The 19974-nt window shown below is 42.8% G+C and overlaps 1 protein-coding gene across 2 annotated transcripts in view; it reads right to left on the bottom strand.

The window, feature by feature from the left end:
* GALNT14 (polypeptide N-acetylgalactosaminyltransferase 14) overlaps nucleotides 1-19974 on the bottom strand; it is a 489631-nt gene that overhangs the window by 30634 nt on the left and 439023 nt on the right. The gene's annotated exons all lie outside the window — the stretch shown is intronic.

Below are 19974 nucleotides of genomic sequence, written 5' to 3'. Positions count from 1 at the left end.
GATATGAGCTGATACAGAAACAGTGTCTGACACAGAAAGGTCCCTGTTCACTCTCGAGGAAGAACATGCTAGCCCCTGAAACAGAGTGACCAGGATGGTGGGAGACTCACTGAGATGTTTTAGCCTAGAAAAGGGACTTGTGAGCAACTTGAGAGTTGCTCTTGAAAACGTGGAAGCTCACTGTGTGGAAGAGGGATTAGACTTACTCCATATGACCCCAAAGAGTTAGAACCAGGGTAGAGGAGACAGATTTCATTTGAAAATATGGAAGAATTTTCTAATAGTCGGGGCCCAAATGGAATTGACTGTCAAGAAAAGTAGTGCATTTCCCACTGAAGATAGGCTAGATAACTACATGGCCAAGACCCAATAGAGAGGACTAAACCCTAGAAGGCACTTGAAAAAGGGGTCCACAGCTCCTTCCAACACTGAGACTGCAATTCTATGATTCTGTGAGAGCCATCTGAAACACAGCCCAGGAGGCAGGTGTCTGAGCAGTAAGTGAAAGCTGAGAGCAGCTGTAGAAAATGCCTGAAGCCTCAGAGCTGTCTTTGGAGTACTCCCTGTGGGACTTTTGCACATATACCCATTTCTTCCTGGCTGCAGCTACTGCAGGAAGCTCAGAGAGGTGGGTAGGGAGCAGTCAGCAGAGGCAGCTGTGACCAGGCTGTTAGGAGGGACTGTGTTTCTCTCCTGAGACCACTTTCTAGTAGGCTTGAAGCAGTGATTCTGCTTGGAGAAGGAAGCTGTGGCATGCAAAAGGGGAAGTTGGGGTGCAGTGGTTCTGTCGGAGGAGTATTTTATCACTGACATTGTTTAGATTGCCAATGCATGGTGATAATAAAAAGCTAATCGTCTGTTAAAAAATTTTATTATTTCTTTTAAATTTTCTACATACGGTGTTCCCCTTTACTGCCAGTACCAGGACAGGCTGCCCTCCTGCAGCCCACTTGGTATACCAATGTAAGAAAGGGCCAGCTTCTGATCTGTGGGATTTCCTGTCTGCCCCATGATTCTGCAGCCAAGCTAGAGTATGAAGAGGACAGGCTGGCTCATGAAAAACCCAGAGACTTCCCAGGTGAGGGGCTATTGGAGGTAGGCCGGAAGTCTAGGACAGAGAATAAAGATGTAGGTATTCTAGTGTTTTCCTAGCACATACCTGCATCCTCTGGGAACCTAGGCCCCACCTGTCTGCCTCCCCTGGTTTCTGTACCAAGGGTCTTCCCTCCTCCAGCTGTCCCTTCCGTTCCTGCTCTCCATCTCCCTTCATTCCAAGTCTCCAGAGCTGATGCTTAGGCTCAAGTGGTTTGTCCTGATCCTCACCTGCTCTCACTTGTCCTCAGCCATTTCACTTACCTGTCCCTTACTGACTCTTTCCATGTGTCCTTGGAAAGGCCACTGAACTGAAAGCAAGACTTCCTTGACTGTAACCCTACTGCCGTCACCTTCTCCACACCTGCTCCCCTGCCTACTGTCCAGGTGCCCTCCTGAACAGGTTGCAGCTCATTCCCAGAAAGCTTGATTTTATTATTGAGTGGAGAGAATGTGTGCTGTAGGATGAAGAAAGGACTTCTCAACATTGCCATTGAATGATGGCAAGAACACGGAAGGAAAGGAAACAGGAAGAGATTGCCTTGGGGTCAGCAAAACCCCAGGCTGAAGTAACTAGCTTCAGAAAACCTGCTTAACTTGCCATGGCTTTGTTTCTTTATATGTCAGAAAAAATATCATAACACTTTGCAGAATTACTATCAGGATCAGGATTATCAGAATAATCACATAAACTCGAAGTACTACTTACAGGTCACCTACTGTATTTATGAGCCATCTCTCTGAAGCCAGTGTCTTTAAAACATGGATACCAATGGGCATCACCCATCTATACCTGCTTCCATCTTCCTCGATGACTTAAAGCTTTCTTCTTCTGTCCAACTCTGGCCACAGGAGAATCTTGAAATTCATGGTCTTAACATTTGAAATTTTGATTATCCATAAAGGTCCATGATACATAGTAATTGGCATCTTGCTGAGGCATTATTTGAATTGTGTGTCCCTCCAGGTTGGTGTTTACATGAGAGTCACTGTTGTGGATTGAACTGTGTCCTCCACAAAAGTATGTTGAAATCCTAACCCCAGTACCTGTGGGCATTACCTTGTTTGGAAATAGGGCCTTTGAAAATGTTATCAGCTGGGTTAACATGAAGTCATGCTAGAGTGGAGTGGGTCCTAATCTAATCTGAGTGGTGTCCTTATAAAAGAGAAGCCAAGACACAGACAGATGGGGAAGATCCATGTGAAGATGCACCTACAAGCCAGGGAACACCAAGGATTACTGAAAGCCACCAGAAGCTGAGAAGAGAGGCATGGAACAGATTCTCCCTCATAGCCCTCAGAAGAAATCAACATGGCTGATACCCTGATCTCAGATTCCCAGGCTCCAGAACTGTGAGACAATACATTTCTTTCATTTAAAGCCACTCTGTGATATTTTGTTACAGCTGCCCTAGGAAACTAATACAGTCACTGAGCAAACAAGTGAGCTCGTCAACTACCCAATATCTACATCTCCATATGGTGGTGAGCTCATTTAGGGATTCAAGGATTTGGACAGTGGAATTATATTAGTACATTTGTGAATCTGAATCTCAGTATGTCTTTCTTGACATGTTAAGGTCTACTGAGCTTCAATCAACTCCTCACTGGGGACTCTAAGTGGGCTCTTCTCCAGTTCCCAAAAAGGAAAATCTAGTCCCTCAAAATTAGAGATTAAGTCCTTGCTTGCTAGCTATAACCTGAAAACTTTATGTTAGCTTTCTTCTAACAATATGCATACGTTTGAGCTATGGTCTCTTCCTTTCCATGTATTGAAAGGAGACATATGGCCCTCCTCATTTGCAAAACGAATCCCTCCAACCCATGCCTCAACTCCATCTTCCACTCCCTTCCTCCACAACCTGTTTCTTTCCCTGTGTTTCCTTTGCCCAGCATTTTACTTCTTTCTGAGTCTAGTGACAGAGTCATGCACAGTTCCCCCACCTTGGAAAGTACTGTCACTTGACTCTGGTCTTTCTCAGCCTTCCTTCTGGTCTCCTGGCATTCGTCTCCTACTTCACCTCAAGGCTTGTCTTTATCTTCCTGACTCTGCTTTCTTTGGAGTCCTCATTCAATGCCAAGTTTCTCTTGATCCTGAGGATTTGCTTCCATCTCACCAGCCCCAACTCTACTCCAGGGCTCCAGCATGGCTGCTGGATGCTTCCACCAAGGTGCTCTGGTCACCATCAAACACAAAATGCCTTTTCCCCATCTCAGTATCTTCCCACAGCCTGCTGCACCCTGTCCCCTCTCCTCCACCTCTAAAGCCATTTTCCTTCCACCTCCTCATTTTCCTGTTTCGGTGGATTCAGCCTAAAAATCCAGAGTATCTCTGTAGTGGATTGAATTATGTCTCCCCAAAAATGTTTGTATCAGTTTGGCTGGGCCACGATTCCCAGTATTGTGTGATTTTCCTATATATTGTAAATCCTGCCTCTATGATGTTAATGAGGGAGGATGGGTGGCAGTTGTGTCAGTAAGACAGGACTCAGTCTACAGGATTGGATTGTGTCTTGAGGCAATCTCTTGAGATATAAAAGAGAGAAGTGAGCAGAGAGACAGGGGGACCTCACGCCACCAAGAAAGCAGTGCCGGGAGCAGAGTGTGCGTCCTTTGGACCTGGGGTCTCTGCTTGGAGATGCTTCTACTCTGGGGGGAAGACTGATGAGAAGGCCAACAGAGAGAGAAAGCCTTCTCCTGGAGCTGACGTCCTGAATTTGGACTTTTAGCCTACTTTACTGTGAAGAAATAAATTTCTTTTTGTTAAAGCCATCCACCTGTATTTCTGTTATAGCAGCACTAGATGACTAAGACAATCTCACTTTAGCAAACATTTGCAATGGAATAAAATGACTCTTTCATTTACTGCTGGGCCCAGCTTTGTTAGGCTCTCTCTCAGGTGGTAGCTCATTAGTCTTCCTAATAACCTTTCTCAGTTGTTATTAATGTCCTAGTTTTACAATGCAGAAGCAGCTCTGATAGGGTAAATGACAGCTCGTAGCTTGAATTGAAGCATAACTTCCCAATTCCAAAGCTCTCACTCTTGCTCTGATGCCACCCTGCCTCAGTACTGAACATCTATGTTGGGCAATACACCTCTGGAAACAAAGATATGACTTCAAGGCACTCACAAACTAGCAAGGGAGACAAATATATGACTATCTCATTTCTGGTGGCAGTGACAGAATTCTTGCCTTCCACATGGGAGACTCGGGTTCAATTCTCAGTTAATGCACTTCATATGCAGCCACTCACCTGTCTGTCAGTGGAGGCTTGTGTGTTACAATGATGCTGACCAGGTTTCAGTGGATCTTCCAGACTAAGATGGATTAGGAAGAAAGGCCTGGGGATCTACTTACAACAACCAGCCAGTGAAAATCCTATGGATCACAACGATCCAATTCCATTGTGCATGGGATTGCCATGAGTAGGGGACTGACTTGATGGCAGCTGGCAACAGCAACATCACATTTCTTTGTACAACATCAACTCACTTTTCCAGTCCTGGAATATGTCTGTCTTATTTCTCCTTCAGGTCAGCTGATGTGGCAGAGAGGAACCTGCAGCCTTAGATGGGTTCAGAGTTTCTCTACTCTGATGACCAGATTTTCAAATCTCAAATTACTGAGAATTACTGAGACATGGACTACTGTGCTGCTTATAGAGTCAAGAGTTAGTCTGGGTGATGCAGTTTGGGTGCATAGTTAGAGCTTGTTGTTAGGTGCTGTCGAGTCGATTTCCACTCATAGAGACCCTATGTGACAGAGTAGAACTGCCCCATAGGGCTTTCTGAGCTGTACTCTTTATGGAAGCAGATTGCCAGGTCTTTCTCCCATGGAGCTACTGGGTAGGTTCGAACCACCAGCCTTTTGGTTAGCAGCTGAGCATAGTTTGGAATATTGGAATATTTACTGGAATATTTAAAACCTAGGATATATGTAGTTGCCCTACACTTATCTATACTACTGACTATAGGATGATATGTGTATTGTCCCAAGACTGGAAACCAATCCTAATGATTTGTAGATATCTGCTAAACATTTGGAAAAGTGTAGACATACTAATGGCCCACTAAAATTGCTGGGGATGGATATGTGAGGCAGTGGGCTTTCCAGGTCTAGCTTGGAGCCTCTGTTCTTACAACCTCCTGCTCCCACACAGTCATCTGTTAAGTGAGAGGAGGAGGGATCAAAAAGACTTTGTGTAAGGAGTATGTAGGGGGTTCTCACTGAATCAGTGCTCTCATAATCTCCTTTTGATAAATGTCATACAGAACAAAATCAGCTTTGAATTCCTAGCTGGGAGATGTGTAATTATTCCATCCTCATTGGGGCACTATCTTCTTATTTTTTTTAAGCTTCAGATTAATATTTGAGAGCAAATTGTCCTCCCCACCCTCCATTTCCATCTCTGCCCTTCTTATCTCCTCAACATATTAGTAGTTTCTACCAGCCCTCATAGGCCCCCTAAACCTGTACTATAAACATCTATTTGTCGAGCCTATGAATGGTGAATGGTAATTCAGGGGAAAGGGGACAGCTCTCTCTCCATGAATCAAACCACAGCTGGCCATATGCCCCCACCCACCCAGGCCCAGACTCTACTTTCATTTTATAGCCTGGTTTCTAAACAAGGGCAAAGAGAACCATTAGACATGGGCCCCACTTAATGTGATGGGACCTGTTATGAATGGCGCCTCTTATCGTATACACACATATATCGTATACACATATATATATCGAATATACAGTAGCATTATCTATTCTACCTTTGGCCAGATTTAAACCTATTGAGGTCAAAGGAATCAAGAGAACAGTTGTGGGCAGAAAAAGACAGACATTCACCTGGCTATCCTCATCCATAAGTCCACACATATATATGTGGCAATAGGGACCATATTTCAGAAATCTTTAAATTCCAGGGCTATTGGGCCAGGAACCTCTACTATTATTTTTTAAAAGAATAGAGATGATCTTTTTTGTTGTTGTTGTAAGCTGCTGTAGAGTTGAACCCCAGTTCCTGGTGACACCACGCACAATGATATCAGACAGTGTGACCAGTAGGGTTTTGATTGGCTGACTTTTTGGAAGTAGATTGCCAGGCCAAATTAAAAAAATAAAAAATAAATAAAACCCATTGCCATCAAGTTGATTCTGACTCATAGTGACCCTATAGAATAGAGAACTGCCCCATAGGGTTTCTAAGGATATAATCTTTATGGAAGCAGGCTGCCACATCCTTCTCCTGTGGAGTGGCTGGTGGGTTCGAACTGCCAACCTTTCAGTTATTAGCAGCCGAATGCTTAAACTTTGCCACCAAGGTTCCTTTGTTGTTGTTGTAAGCTGCCATAGATTTGACCCCCAACTCATGGTGACCACATGTACAATGGGATCAGACTGTGTGATCCACAGGTTTTCATTAGCTGATTTTTGGAAGTAGATTGCCAGGCTATCTTACTGGCCCATAAAATAGAACCTTGAATCTGTGAGCAAAACTGCAATTCACACACATCTGGGACAATCAAGACTGAATCCAGAGCCCTGAGTTCTGAAGATGTGTTAATCACAGGCATGCCATGGTCACCAGTTGTCACATGACGGCAAATGACAAGACCACATTCTTTATCGTCCCATATCCCCATGAAAAATGAACAAGAAGGGTCCTCTCTTATGGAACTCAATTAGACTTGGGAACTTCAGGAGTGGCAGGAAAGGCTGACCCCAGGGGATCTCCCTTGGACATGGGGCATTAGCAAAAAAACCCAGAAAGGCATACATCAGAGGACTGCTTTAGCTTTACTCTCCATCTGGGGAGAAAGGTAACTTATCAGAGTTGGATGCTTTTCTCAGATGAGGCCATTTCCCTAATTTTGAGTCACCAAGCATGGAAGGGGTGAGGCCTAAAGAGAAAGTACGGGGTACGAGGAATAACCTATCTCAGCAGGTCAGATACAATCTTTCAGCAAATGCTGTTCACATGTAGCCTGAAGGGGAAAGGAGCCAAACCTGGTGGAGCAGAGGCACTATGTGCTATCCAATGTCATCTTCACAACAGCACTGTGACGAATTACCACACAAATCTAGTGGCTTAAAAATAACACAAATTTTTTAGCTCACAGTTTCTGTAGTCAGAAGTCTGGGTAGGTTTGGCTGGGTCCTCTGCTTAGGGCTATCACATTCTTTTCTGGAGCCTCTGGGGGAAGAATCTGCTTCCAAGCTCATTCAGGTGACTGGGAGAAGTTAGCTCCGTGCTGCCGCAAGGCTGAGTTCTCTTATCCTGGCTGGCTGGTGGCCAGAGCCTGTGAGCAACTTGCACACTTCCCCCTACATCTTTAAACCAGCAATGGTATGCTGAGTCTGTCCTATACTTCCAATCTTTCTGACTTCTCTCTCTGCCACCTCTCTCTGCCTCCTGGTGGAGAAAGTTCCCTGCTTTTAAGGGCCCATGTAATTAGATTGGGCCCATCTAGACACTCCAGGATACTCTACCTGTTTTAAGGTCACTCATTAATAACCTTAATGACACACGCAAACTCCCTTTTGACAGGTAAGATAACATACAGTGTCTAGGGATGAGGATGTAGACATCTTTGGGGAACAATTCTGCCTATCACAGGGATCATGGTTTCCAGTTTAAAGACTTAGAAACAAGCTCAGTGAGGTGAAGTAACTTTTCCCAGGGTACACAGATAGTCGGTGATGACTACAGGATTCAGACATGGGCCTATTCCATAGCCCATGTTCTTTCTATAATATACACATGCACACACATATGGCAAGCCTGACATAGCTTGATGTCTCTGATTACATTCTAGGGAAGGTGGGTTGGTGGTGGCTTCTCTCTGGATCCCACCCCATTTCTCTATTCTCAGCACTGTCCTTTTTGAATGATGTACCTCTGGGCTGGGTTTTGGAAATCCCCCATTATAAATTCAGGAAACCTATATTCTCCCTTTGTATATGTTCCAATACCTTGTTTAATGGAAATATGCCCCCCACCCCCACCCCCACATTTACACACACATACACACACACACACGTAGTTTCCACTGGGCGACAGATTCCTTTTTTCTCTAATGATCAAAACCTAAAAAGTGAAGTGCAGCTTCAAGTGGTAGATATATCACACGTATCTGTGCTGTGTAAATTGGAATCAAAGCATCAATTTTTTTTAAAATAATTTTTATTGTGCTTTAAGTGAAAGTTTGCAAATCAAGTCAGTCTCTCACACAAAAACCCATATATACCTTGCTACACACCCCCAATTACTCTCCCCCTAATGACACAACCCGCTCTCTCCCACCACTCTCTCTTTTCGTGTCCATTTCGCCAGCTTCTAACCCCCTCCACCCTCTCATTTCCCCTCCAGGCAGGAGATGCCAACATAGTCTCAAGTGTCCACCTGATCCAAGAAGCTCACTCCTCACCAGCATCCCTCTCCAACCCATTGTCCAGTCCAATCCATGTCTGAAGGGTTGGCTTCGGGAATGGATCCTGTTCTGGTCCAACAAAAGGTCTGGGGGCCACGACCACCACGGTCCTTCTAGTCTCAGTCAGACCATCAAGTCTGGTCTTATAAGAATTTGGGGTCTGCATCCCACTGCTTTCTAATTCCTCAGGGGCTCTCTGTTGTGTTCCCTGTCAGGGCAGTCATCGGTTGTAGCCAGGTACCATCTATTCTTCTGGTCTCAGGATGATGTAGTCACTGGTTCATGTGGCCCTTTCTGTCTCTTGGGCTCCTAATCTCCTTGTGTCCTTGGTGTTCTTCATTCTCCTTTGATCCAGGGGGGTTGAGACCAATTGATGCATCTTAGATGGCTGCTTGCTAGCATTTAAGACCCCAGACGCCACTCTTCAAAGTGGGATGCAGAATGTTTTCTTAATAGATTTTATTATGCCAATTGACTTAGATGTCCCCTGAAACCATGGTCCCCAGACCCCTGCCCCTGGTATCCTGGCCTTAGAAGCATTCAGTTTACTTAGGAAACTTCTTTGCTTTTGGTTTAGTCCAATTGTGCTGACCTCCCCTGTATTGTGTGCTCTTTCTCTTCACCTAAACTAGTTCTTATCTACTATCTAATTAGTGAATGCCCTTCTGCCACTCTCTCTCCCTCCCCTGTCTCGTAACCACGAAAGAATGTTTTCTTCTCAGTTTGAACTATTTCTCGAGTTCTTATAATAGTGGTCTTATACAATATTTGTCCTTTTGCAACTGACTAATTTCACTCAGCATAATGCCTTCCAGGTTCCTCCATGTTATGAAATGTTTCACAGATTCATCACTGTTCTTTATCCATGTGTAGTATTCCATTGTGTGAATATACCATAATTTATTTATCCATTCATCTGTTGATGGGTGCCTTGGTTGCTTCCATTTTTTGCTATTGTAAACAGTGCTGCAATAAACATGGGCGTGCATATATCTGTTCGTGTAAAGGCTCTTATTTCTCTAGGATATATTCCAAGCAGTGGGATTGCTGGATCATATGGTAGTTCTATTTCTAGCTTTTTAAGGAAGCACTAAATTGACTTCCAAAGTGGTTGTACCATTTGACATTCCCACGAGCAGTGTATAAATGTTCCAATCTCTCCACAGCCTCTCCAACATTTATTATTTTGTGTTTTTTGGATTAATGCCAGCCTTGTTGGAGTGAGATGAAATCTCATTGTAGTTTTGATCTGCGTTTCTTTAACGGGTAATGATCGTGAACATTTCCTCATATATCTGTTAGCTACCTGAATGTCTTCTTTAGTGAAGTGTCCATTCATATCTTTTGCCCATTTTTCAATTGGGGTTATTTGTCTTTTTGCAGTTGAGTTTTTGCAGTATCATGTAGATTCTAGAGATCAGGCACTGATCAGAAATGTCATAGCTAAAAACTTTTTCCCAGTCTGTAGGTAGTCTTTTTACTCTTTTGGTGAAGTCTTTAGATGAGCATAGGTGTTTGATTTTTAGAAGCACCCAGTTATCTAGTTTTTCTTCTACAGTCTTCATAATGTTTTGTATACTGTTTATGCCATGTATTAGGGCTCCTACCATTGTCCCTATTTTTTCTTCCATGATCTTTATCATTTTAGATTTTATATTTAGGTCTTTGATCCATTTTGAGTCAGTTTTTGTGCATGAAGTGAGGTATGGGTCTTGTTTCATTTTTTTGAACATGGATATCCAGTTATGCCAGCACCATTTGTTAAAAAGACTGTCTTTTCCCCCATTTAACTGTTTTGGGGCCTTTGTCAAATATCAACTGCTCATATGTGGATGGATTTATGTCTGGATTCTCAATTCTGTACTATTGGTCCATGTACCTGTTGTCGTACCAGCACCAGGCTGTTTTGACTACTGTGGCGGTATAATAGGTTCTAAAATCAGGTAGAGTAAGGTCTCCCACTTTGTTCTTCTTTTTCAGTAATGCCTTATTTATCTGGGGCCTCTTTTCCTTCCACATGAAATTGGTGATTTGTTTCTCCATCTCATTAAAGAATGTCCTTGGGATTTGGATCGGAATTGTATTAAATGTATAGATCACTTTTGGTAGAATAGACATTTTTATAATGTTAAGTTTTCCTATCCATGAGCAAGGTATGTTCTTCCACTTATGTAAGTCTCTTTTGGTTTCTTGCAGAAGTGTAGTGTAGTTTTCTTTGTATAAGTCTTTTACATCTCTGGTAAGATTTATTCCTAAGTATTTTATCTTCTTGGGGGCTATTGTAAATGGCATTGATTTGGTGATTTCCTCTTCGATGTTCTTCTTGTTGGTGTAGAGGAATCCAACTGATTTTTGTATGTTTATCTTGTATCCTGATGCTCTGCTGAACTCTGCTATTAGTTTCAGTAGTTTTCTGGAGGATTCCTTAGGGTTTTCTGCGTATAAGATCATGTCATGTGGAAATAGACATACTTTTACTTCTTCCTTGCCAATCTGGATGCCCTTTATTTCTTTATCTACCCTAATTTCTCTGGCTAGGACTTCCAGCACAATGTTGAATAAGAGTGGTGATAAAGGGCATCCTTGTCTGGTTCTCAATCTCAATGGGACTGTTTTCAGGCTCTCTCCATTTAGGGTGATGTTAGCTTTGTATAAATGCCCTTTATTATGTTGAAGAATTTTCCTTCTATTCCTATTTGGCTGAGAGTTTTTATCATGAATGGGTGTTGAATTTTGTCAAATGCCTTTTCTGCATCAATTGATAAAATCATGTGATTCTTGTCTTTTGTTTTATTTATATGGTGGATTACCTTGTTTTTCTAACGTTGAACCATCCCTGCATACCTGGTATGAATCTCACTTGGTCTTGGTAAATTATTTGTTTGATATGTTGCTGAATTCTATTGGCTAGAATTTTGTTGAGGATTTTTACATCTACATTCATGAGGGATATAGGTCTATAATTTTCTTTTTTTGTGGTGTCTTTACCTGGTTTTGGTATCAGGGTTATGGTGGTTTCATAGAATGAGTTTGGTAGTATTCCGCTCTCTTCTATGCTCTGAAATACCTTTAGTAGTAGTGGTGTTAACTCTTCTCTGAAAGTTTGGTGGAACTCTGCAGTGAAGCCGTCCAAAGCAAGGCTTTGTTTTGTTGGGACTTTTTTTATTACCTTTTCAGTCTCTTCTTTTGTTATGGGTCTCTTTAGTTGTTCTACCTCTGTTTGTGTTAGTTTAGGTAGGTAGTGTGTTTCTAGGAATTCACCCATTTCTTCTAGGTTTTCAAATTTGTTTGAGTATAGTTTTTCATAGTAATCTGATATGATTCTTTTAAAATCAGTTGGGTCTGTTGTAATATCACCCATCTCACTTCTTATTTGGGTTATTTGCTTCATCTCCTGTTTTTCTTTTGTCAGTTTGGCCAGTGGTTTATCAATTTTGTTGATTTTTTTCAAAAAACCAGCTTTTGGTCTTGTTAATTCTTTCAATTGTTTTTCTGTTTTCTATTTCATTTAGTTCAGCTCTAATTTTTATTATTTGTTTTCTTCTGGTGCCTGTGGGTTTCTTTTGTTGCTCTCTTTCTATTTGTTCAAGTTTTAGGGGTAATTATTTGATTTTGGCCCTTTCTTCTTTTTGGATGTGTGCGTTTATTGATATAAATTGGCCCCTGAGCACTGCTTTAGTTGTGTCCCAACGGTTCTGATAGGAAGTGTTTTCATTCTCATTGGATTCTCTGAATTTCTTTATTCCATTCTTAATGTCTTCTATAATCCAGTGTTTTTTTGAACAGGGTATTGTTCAGTTTCCAAGAGTTTGATTTCTTTTCCCTGCTCTTCCTGTATTGATTTCCACTTTTATGGCCTTATGGTCAGAGAAGATCAAAACTTTAAATTTTAATGCAAATCAACTTCTGAAGAAAAAAAAAGGCCTAAACGCTACAGTGTTCTAAAGCCTGATCAAATGCTGAACTACAAATGTAATTATCAAAAATATTCAGCTAATCTTAGAAATACTTTGTGGGAATGATGGCACCAGGGACAGGGCCTTTGGTTTCAAACCAGTGTATGGTGAGGTGGGCTGAGGCATGGCATGGCTCTCACGTGGCCATGGCACTCAATCCATCCAGGGTTGCCTTTGACAGATGGAAAGCAAAACGGGGCCAGGTAGGTGATACAGGCAATTGAGCTCAGTCATGGGCGCCCTGGACACAGCCTTTTCCAATAACTCATGGACTTTTGTGCTGTGAAATAAAGTCCACACAACATACACAGATAGGTCCAGAACACACAGAAATCCCAGTTTTTAGATAGGAAACACCTCTATCTGCTGTTACTACCGTTCTTCTTATGGGCTATGCGATTCAGTGGGACCTCTTTTGAAAGGAGCATCACACATTGTATATATGCTGCACTTCATACCCTCAATCCCCTTCCCATTCAGGCTGTCACTTTTTGAGTACTTATTTAGCGAACAGTTATTTTGTTCCAGGCCTCAGGAACAAGAAGCTGGATGAAGTATTCTTGCCTTTGAGGAGCTCCCAGGTTTAGTGACAGGCAGGGCAGCAGGCAAGATGAATAAACAGGCAAATACATACAAGGGCTGCATGCTAAGATGGAGGAGAGAAACCATCCCACTGCTGAGGGGCATATACTGAGGGAGGGGTCAGAAGAGGGAGGGCAGGGAAGATGTCCTAGTCCTAGAGGAGGTGTACTTAGGGATGAGTTCCACTGCAGAACCAGACTTTGGTAGAAGGTAAAAGCAAAGGCTAAGTCATTTACAGGGCCAGGCAAATTCTGGGAACTGCAGGAGGTTCCATCAGTAAGTCTGAACTGAAGGCTGGAGGGGAGGAGCAGGCAGAAAAGGCTGGGGAGGTAGGGAAGAGCTAGGAGAGTGTGCACCTCATCCTTAGGACAAGAGGAAGCCACTGGTAGATTACAGACCTGGGAGTGATGGAGCATTTCAGCAGGAGTGTGGGAGGATGGACTTAACGGGAGTAGAATAGAGGTAGAGAGACCATTTAGGAGAGTATCAGTGGGGAAGGAGAAAAGATGATGGCTGTGAGCAATGCTGAGGAGAGCAGATCTTCAGGGCTCAGTGACTTGGGAATGGGGTGGCCCCTTATGCTACACTCTAGAACTGGGTTTCCTTCATTGTGACATGCAGCTTCCTCCTCTACTTAGCACCATCTTCCTTTTGCAGCTGATGCATTACTCACAAACCCCATGCTACTCCTGATCATCACCCTATTCCACAGGGACTATCCTTGCCTGAGGATCTGCCACTGTCACATGATGCATCCGCTGCTGGGAAAGCACTTAATTTTCTGGCATATAAAATGTTAATATATATATCTCCAGAAATGGCTTTCAAAGTGCTGATAGGGGGCTGTAACATAATGGAACATTGGGGTGGGATAAGACAAAGTGTTTCCTGTGATAGCTGTCTAAAGTGCTTCTTTTTGTGGTTTAAAAATTTTTGTGATGAATTATAAAATGTCTCTCCTACACCTCCTCCCCAGCACCCCTCCCAAATTCTCTGTTTGAATCAACACTTGTTAAAGACAACCAACTTGGAAGCAGATGAGATGAGATTGCCACTTGATTTGATCAGATGTGTGTCAACATTGCCATATAAGAAGGTACTGGTAGGTTGGACTAGCGTGTGCCATCATTAAAAATAATGCACTGCTTGGATTCAAATGTAACTGCCACACAGAAGGCTCATCCTCATTTTGTACTGATCAGTAGGACAGACCAAGCCCTGGCAGACAGAAGTTGGAGGGTAACAGGTTTCGACTTGTACGAATTTTCTAACAATTCAACAAAAACTTCTCAACAATAGGATGTACTAAACTGTGAATTAGTGAACACATCATCCTAAGTATTATTCAAGCTGAGACTGGATGACTGCTGTCTATTAAAAATCCTGCAGAGAGAATTCATTTGGTGGCTAGAAGGAAAGCCTTGAACACATCCTTAAGGATTGTAAGAGGAACAGTGATTGTAGGGACATATGATTGACTCACGGGGGCAATGGAGGTTCAGTGGTAGAAGTCTCACCTTCGACGCAGGAGACCTGGGCTTGATTCCTAGCTAATGCACCTCAGGCACAGTCACCACCCATCTGTCAGAGGAGGCTTGTGTGTTGCTATGATGCTGAACAGGTTCCAGCAGAGCTTCCAGACTAAGATGGACTAGGAAGGAAGGCCTGGTACACTACTTCCAAAAATCAGCTGATGAACACCCTATGGATCACAATGGTGTGAGCTGGAACCTATCATGGGGATGGTGCAGGACCACGCAGCATTTTGTTCTGTTGTGCATGGGGTTGCCATGAGTCATGGGCTGACTCAACGGCCACTAACAACAATGATTAGCTCTGCCCAGTAAGAGAGAAATTCCTGCCCTTTTGAGAACTCCATGAGTCTACATGGCTTCAAGTTCTCCTGGGCCGGTGCAGGCAGACCTGGCCTCAACCACCCCTCCTTCAACTCCTATCAAGTTCCAGAAGGCCTCCACCGACTGGGTGAATAGGAGCTGGCATTTTGTGTTTTGTTTGCTGAGCTTCCAATCTGGCCCACATACTGCAGGAAAGCAACTTCTCTGATGGATTTCTTTACACTGCCCTGTTTGAAAGAACAGATGCTGTGGGTCTGGCTGGAAGCCATAAATTTCCAGGAAATGTCTCTTCATGACTGAGAAAGAAAACCATAAAACACTTAGGGAGGGGGGAGGAGGGATGGGAAAACAGTGGCAGTGGACAGCAGACAGGATTACTGCTAAATGCCAGGAGGAGCTTCATGGATCATTCTTTTGGCCTACACCATGCTCCCAGAGCCAGCACTAGAAATGCTACCCCGTGTGGACAGATGGGACGTGGGCACCCAGGGATTCTTCTTCTTCCTCCACTGTGATTCATTTATTCAGCAAATGAGGGCCTCCAAGGTGGCAGACGCTGTGTTAAATATTGGAGACAGAGCTGTGAACAAAATCGACAAAAATCCCTGCCCTTGTGGAGCTTGTTTTCTAGTGATCTAGCTCTCACCTACTGGAAGAAAGAAAACGAGACTGACATTTATAGGGCATCACTAGGATTTTTACACACTTACCTCAATGGATTTTCACACCACCAAGAAGTAGGATTATTATTATCTCCATGTCACATTTTCAATACATGAGAAAAATGAAGGTCCCTCAGTGTCACTGGCTAGATAGAATGAGTCTTTCTGACTATACTCCTTCTTCTGTAGCTGCAAACTTCAGCCCTAAACCACTGTGGCCAGGCCTGACCATTTGCTTGTACTGCTTTTGATCCCATAATCCAGCCCCTCTACCCTCACCCTTCCTCACTCACTAAAAGATAAGGTCAAGATATCCCAAAGGTTTCTGTGGCAATTAACCAAGATCCTCCTCATTAGCAGTGCTAAGTGTTATCTTCTTGAATACTGCACCAATGGATGTTAATGTTGTCACGATAGTTCCTGTTCCTCATTCTCTCTGACCAGTCTCCTTCCAACACCAAATTCCCAAGTTCAGTGCCCCAGTTCAAGCCTGCCTTGGGCCCTTTGGACCTGGTGTTCTTCCTGGTCTTCATATCTCAGTTTTCCCCTAACAGGTTGCTCAGAAACCACCCTACCAATAACCACTCTGACCATCCCCTGGAGGAATGGACTTACTCACCCTCTCCCTGGCCCTCATCCCAGTGACATATGCCTGTCAGCTTGGTGCTAGGTCTAAGGACACAGGGACCCACAGCTCAGGGCCCTTGGGCTGAGGGCAGAGTAAGGTCCAGGGTCATATGGGATAGTATATGCTCGGATGTTGTCTTAGTTGTCTAGTGCTGCTATAACAGAAATACCACAAGTGGATGGTTTTAACAAACAGAAATTTATTTTCTCACAGTTTGGGAGGCTAGAAGTCTGAATTCAGAGAGCTGGTACTACAGAAAATCTTTCTTTCTCTGTCGGCTCTGGAGGAAGGTCGTCTCTTCAGCTTCTGCTTCCTGGTTCCTTGGAGATCTCCATGTAACTTGGCATCAATCGTCCCTTGGGTTTAGGAGGTTCTCAGTGGAGGAACCCTGGATGCACTATGCTCCTGGCTCTTCTTCCTTGGTGATAGTGAGGTCCCTCCTTCTCTGCTTGCTTCTTTATCCTTTTATCTCTTGTAAGATAAATGGTGTGACTCAAGCAAGGGTGTTACTTGAGTTAAGGGTGTGAATTGAGTAAAGGTGTGACTTGAGTAAGGGTATGACTTGAGCCATATCTCTTGTGAGGCTGTGACTCAAGATACACCCTACACTGATCCTGTCTCATTAACATGTAGACGTTAGGATTTATAACACATTACATAATGGAGGATAATTCCATCATATCACAAAATGGAGGACAACCACACAATACAGGCATACCTTGTTTTATTGCACTTCACATAATTGCACTTCACAGATACCGCATTTTTAACAAATTGAAGGTTTGTGGCAACCCTGTGTTGAACAAGTCTACCGGCGCCATTTTTCCAGCACCATGTGCACACTTTGTGTCTCTGTGTCACATTTGGTAATTCTCACAATATTTCAAACTTTTCCATTATTTTTATATCTGTTATGGTGATCTGTGATCAGTGATCTTTGATGTTACCTTTGTAATTGTTTTGGAGTGCCACAAACTGCTCCCATATAAGACAGTGAATTTAATCAATAAATGTTGTGTGTGTTCTGACGGTTCTACCAATCACCCATTTCCCTGTCTCTCTCCCTCTCCTCAGGCCTCCCTCCACCCTGAGACTCAATGATATTGAAATTAGGCCAACTAATAACCCTACATTGGCCTCCAAGTGTTCAAGTGAAAGGAAGAGTCACACATCTCTCACTTTAAATCAAAAACTAGAAATGATTAAGCTTGGTGAGGAAGGCATGTAAAAAGCTGAGACAGGCTGAAAATTAGGCCTCTTGTGTCAAACAGTTGTGAATGCAAAAGAAAAGTTCTTGAAGGAAATTAAAAGTGCTACTCCAGTGAACACACAAATGATAAGAAAATGAAGCAGGCTTATTGCTGATATAGAGAGTTTTAGTGTTCTGGATAGAAGATCAAACAAGCTGCAACATTCCCTTAAGCCAAAGCCTAATCCAGAGCAAAGTCCTAACTCCCTTCAATTCAATGAAGGCTGAGAGAGGTGAGAAAGCTGCAGAAGAAAAGTATGAATCTAGTAAAGGTTGATTCATGAGGTTTAAGGAAAGAAGCCATCTCCATAACATGAAAGTACAAGGTGAAACAGCAAGTGTTGATGTAAAAGCTAACAGCAAGTTATCCAGAAGATCTAGCTAAGATAATTGAAGAAGGTGGCTATGCTAAACAACAGATTTTCAGTGTAGATGAAACAGTTTTATTGGAAAAAGATGCCGTCTAGGACTTTCATAGCTAAAGAGCAGAAGTCAAAGCCTCGCTTCAAAGCTTCAGAGGAAAGGCTGACACTCTTCTTAGGGGCTAATGCAGCTGGTGAAGCCAATGCCAAATCCTTATTCTGAAAATCCTAGGGCTCTTAAGAATTATACTAATTCTACTCTGCCTGTGCTCTATAAATGCCAGAGCAAAGGCTGGATGATAGCACACCTGTTTACAACATGCTTTACTGAATATTTTAAGCCCACTGTTGAGACCTTGAGCCCTGGTGGTACAGTGGTTAAGAGCTTGGCTGTTAACCAAAAGGTCGACAGTTTGAATCCACCAGCTGCTCCTTAGTAACCACATGGTGCAATTCTACTCTGTCCAGTAGGGTAGCTATGAGTTGGAATCAACTTGACAGCAACGGGCATGGTTGAGATCTACTGCTCAGAAGAAAAGATTCTGTTCAAAATATTTTTGCTCATTGGGGATGCACCTGGTCATCCAAGAGCTTACGGAGATGTACAAAGAGATTAATGTTGTTTTCATGCCTGTCAACACACAACATCCATTTTGCAGTCCTTGGATCAAGGAATAATTTTGACTTTCAAGTCTTATTAATTAAGAAATACATTTTGTAAGGCTATATCTGCCACAGATAGTGATTCCTCTGATGGATCTGGGCAAAGTAAATTGGAGACCTTAGAAAATCAATGGAAAGGATATACCATTCTAGATGCCATTAAGAACATTCATGATTCATGGAAGAAGATCAAAATATCAACAACAATGGGAGTTTGGAAGAAGTTGATTCCAACCCTCATGGATGATGTTGTGAGGTTCAAGAGTTCAGTGGAGGAAGTAACTGCAGATGTGGTGGAAATAGTAAGAGAACCAGAATTAGACGTGGAACCTGAAGATGTGACTGAATTGCTGCAACTTTATGATAAAACTTTAAGCATAAGGAGTTGTTTCTTATGGTTTCTTGAGATGGAATTTACTCTTGGTGAAGTTGCTGAAATAATAACAAAGGGTTTAGAAAAATATATAAACTTAGCTGATAAAGTAGCAATAGGGTATGAGAGGATTAACTCCAATTTTGAAAGAAGTTCCACTGTGGATAAAATGCTAGAAAATTGCATCGCATGCTACAGAGAAATCTTTCATGAAAGGAGTCAATTGATGTGGCAAACTTCATTATCGTCTTATTTTAAGAAATTGCCACAGCTACCCCAACCTTCAGCAACCACCACCCTGATCAGTCAGCAGCCATCAAACTCAAGGCAAGATCCTCACCAACAAAATGATAATGACTTGCTGAAGACTCAGATGATGGTTAGCAATTTTTAGCAATAAAATATTTTTTTTTATGTACATTGTTTCTTTAGATATAATGCTATTGCATATTTAATAGACTACAGTATAGGTTAAACATAACTTTTATATGCCCTGGGAAACCAAAAAAATTGTGTGACTCTTTTTACTGCCATATCTGCTTTATCGCAGTGGTCTGAAACTGAACCTGCAATATCTCCGAGGTACTGGGAATCAAGGCCTAGCTAAGTTGGCACATATTTTGAGGGGATATGATTCAATCCATGACATTCCACCCGGTGGCTCCTAAAACTTATGTCCTTGCCATATGCAAAACACATTCACCCCATCACATCCCAAAAGTCTTAAATGGACTCCAAGTCCAAAATCTCATTTTCTGAGTCATCTAAATCAAACATGGGTGAAACTTTAGGTTTATTCCATGCTGGGGCAAAATTCTTCATCTGTGAAATCTGGATTACAAGTTATCTATCTCCAAAGTACAACGGTGGAATAGGCACAAGGTAGACATTTCTATTACAAATTAGAGAAATTGGAGAGAAAGAAGGGATAACAGACATGGAGCAAGTCCAAAACCCAGTAGAACAATTTACATCAGCTCTCAAGGCGTGAAAATAATCCTTTGTTCTCTGAGACCACCTGGGCAATGGCCCTGCCCTCTAGACTCTGGGTGTTGGCCTTGCCCTCTGATTCTGGGTGGAGGCCCCTCGGCCCTGGGCTTCAGCTCTGCCTTCCAGGCCCTC

This window comes from Elephas maximus, chromosome 26, assembly GCF_024166365.1.
Source record: "Elephas maximus indicus isolate mEleMax1 chromosome 26, mEleMax1 primary haplotype, whole genome shotgun sequence".
Lineage (NCBI taxonomy): Eukaryota > Metazoa > Chordata > Mammalia > Proboscidea > Elephantidae > Elephas > Elephas maximus.
Note: the sequence above shows the minus strand (reverse complement) of the source record. Positions and strands in the feature narration are given on the sequence as shown.